We start from the raw sequence: 3069 nt of genomic DNA, 5'->3' as shown, positions 1-3069 counted from the left end.
AAAAAAAAAAAAAAAGAACAGTCAGTGCTCTTAACCGCTGAGCCATCTCACCAGCACTGTTGTTATTGTTGTTGTTATTTTCCCCTAAGACCACAGCATACAGCATATGGGCCACATGCCACTACACTAGGTAAGTACAAAACAGATCAGCAGCCATTGAGAGCAAGAGACACAGAGAGATAGAGACAACAGAGAGGAGTGGAGCTAGAGAGAGACAGAGCTACAGGCAGAACCAAGAACAGGACAGAGAAAAGCAACAAAAGATAGAGATAGAGAGAGAAGAGACAACAAGACAGAAAAAAACAGCGGCAGAGATCCCTAAGCAAGCCAAGGCCTCTCTGGGCAACCCAGGAAGAGGCCCATCCTTTTCCCTGACGATTGAAAGTGTGTAGGGTATGGTGTTTCATTGACCGGTGCTGGGGCCTAGACCTGCTGATTCGTGCATGCTCGGCAAGCACTCGACCATGCCGCATGCTTTTATTTTAGCCGTGAATCGAGTAGAAGCCATGTTTATCAGATCTACATTCATGAGAGAAAAAAAAAAAAAAAAGAGAGAGAGAAATGAGCTAGGCCTGCCATTACATCTGTAATCCCAGTACACAAAGGGTTCAGTCAGGAGTACAAGAGGTCAACATGGCTGGAGAGATGGCTCAGCAGTTAGGAACACTGACTGCTCTTCCAGAAGTCCTGAGTTCAATTCCCAGCAACTACATGGTGGCTCACAACCATCTGTAATGAGGTCTGATGCCCTCTACTGTGTGTCTGAGGAGAGCAATGGTGGTGTGCATTATATGCATAAAATAAAAAACCTTTTTTTAAAAAAATCACACAAAACAATAAACTATTTAAAAAAAAAAAAAAGAGTTCAAGGTCAACCTGAGTTCATAGAGACACAGTAAGTTCAGAGCCAACCCGGGCCACTATGGAGACCAGTCAACAAACAGCGATAGGTGGCATTTTGACTTTTTATTACATTTTAATATATTTTGTGGATTCGTGTGCAGGTGTGCACGCTTGTTACAGTGTGCATGTGGAGGTCAAAGGACAATTCGCAGGATGGACACTCCTGCCACCATGTGGGTTCCAGGCCTTCCCCGGGGTTGCCAGGCTTAGCCACAGACCCCTGCCCTCACTGAGCTGGCTCCACACTTCCAGGTGGTATTTTCTTTTGGGTGCAGCGAACTTTATTGATGGTATTCAAGAGAGTAGGGAGGGCTCCCTAGTCCCCTCCTGTTATTATGGGGGGTCTAGGATGGAAATTGTGAGGGAGATGCTCAGTGTTGGGGGCCGAGTTGGGAAAGGGACTCCTCAGCAATCGAGGGCCTCTCTCTTGTTCTCAGTGTCCTTGCTGGGGTGGGTGGTCCAGGGTTTCTTACTCCTTGGAGGCCATGTAGGCCATGAGGTCCACCACCCTGTTGCTGTAGCCGTATTCATTGTCATACCAGGATATGAGCTTGACAAAGTTGTCATTGAGAGCAATGCCAGCCCCGGCATCGAAGGTGGAAGAGTGGGAGTTGCTGTTGAAGTCGCAGGAGACAACCTGGTCCTCGGTGTAGCCCAAGATGCCCTTCAGTGGGCCCTCAGGTGCCTGCTTCACCACCTTCTTGATGTCATCATTCTTGGCAGGTTTCTCCAGGTGGCACGTCAGATCCATGACAGACCCATTGGGGGTAGGAACACGGAAGGCCATGCCAGTGAGCTTCCCGTTAAGCTCTGGGATGACCTTGCTCACAGCCTTGGCAGCACCAGTGGATGCGGGGATGATGTTCTGGGCAGCCCCACGACTATCATGCCACAGCTTTCCAGAGGGACCATCCTCAGTCTTCTGAGTGGCAGCGATGGCATGGACTGTAGTCATGAGCCCTTCCACAATGCCAAAGTTGTCATGGATGACCTTGGCCAGGGGGGCTAAGCAGTTGGTGGTGCAGGATGCATTGCTGACAATCTTGAGTGAGTTGTCATATTTCTCGTGGTTCACACCCATCACAAACATGGGGGCATTGGCAGAAGGGGCAGAGATGATGACCCTTTTGACTCCACCCTTCAAGTGGGTCCTGGCCTTCCACATGGTGGTGAAGATGCCAGTAGACTCCACAACATACTCAGCACCGGCATCACCCCACTTGATGTTAGCAGGGTCTCACTCCTGGAAGATGGTGATGGGCTTCCCGTTGATGACAAGCTTCCCATTCTTGGCCTTGACGGTGTCGTTGAATTTGCCATGGGTGGAGTCATACTGGAACATGTAGACCATGTAGTTGAGGTCAATGAAGGGGTCGTTGATGGCAACAATCTCCACTTTGCCATGTGGAGAGCAGATGGCAGCCCTGGTGACCAGGCACCCAATATGGCCAAATCTGTTCACACCAACCTTCACCATTTTGTCTACAGGACTAGGCTGGCACTGCACAAGAAGATGCGGCTGTCTCTGGAACAGGGAGGAGCAGAGAGCCCCAGGTGGTATTTAATAGAGACAAACGGAAACTTTCACTTTAGTTTTTAAAAGTCAATAGAAAAGAGAGGAAAGCAGTGAAGAGAAGGATAAAGATGAGTAGCTTGGGTGAGGAGCTGGAGTCATAGGAGGCCGTGAGCCTGCGCTGACCTTACACGGGGATGTGGCTTTCTAAAAGTGGAGACATTCCCTCCAACATTGAGTACCGCTGTGGACACTGTGAGCAAGGGTCTGGATGGGTTGGTTTCATCTCAGATGGCAGGGTGGGCACTTGGAATAATGTGTAATGTCTCTGACTCGAGTGTGTCTCAGGGCTGTGGCTAAGATCCAGACCTGAGTATAGTGGCCTCCAAGTACCGTACTACTCTCCTGATGAGGTTGGTTATGGGGTTGTTTGTTTCGTGGTGGTGGTGGTTAAATTGACACAAGCTAGGGGTCTTCTAAGAAGAGGAAATATCACCTGAGGGTTGTCGTAGAGGCAAGTCTGTGAGGGTAATTTCTCTTCTTTCTTTTTGTTTTTGAGACAGAGTCTTCCCTTATGGCCTTAGCTGACCTGGAACTCACTCAATAGACCAGGGTCCACCTGCCTCTACCTTCTGAGTGCTGAGATTACAAGT

The 3069-nt window shown here is 49.1% G+C and overlaps 1 pseudogene; it reads right to left on the bottom strand.

Moving 5' to 3' along the window:
• Nucleotides 1-1251: 1251 nt before the first annotated feature.
• On the bottom strand, nucleotides 1252-2386 carry LOC110290881 (annotated as a pseudogene).
• Between the last annotated feature and the right edge of the window lie 683 nt (nucleotides 2387-3069).

This window comes from Mus caroli, chromosome 3 (assembly GCF_900094665.2).
Source record: "Mus caroli chromosome 3, CAROLI_EIJ_v1.1, whole genome shotgun sequence".
Classification (NCBI taxonomy): domain Eukaryota; kingdom Metazoa; phylum Chordata; class Mammalia; order Rodentia; family Muridae; genus Mus; species Mus caroli.
This window is presented reverse-complemented; position numbering and strand designations above follow the sequence as displayed.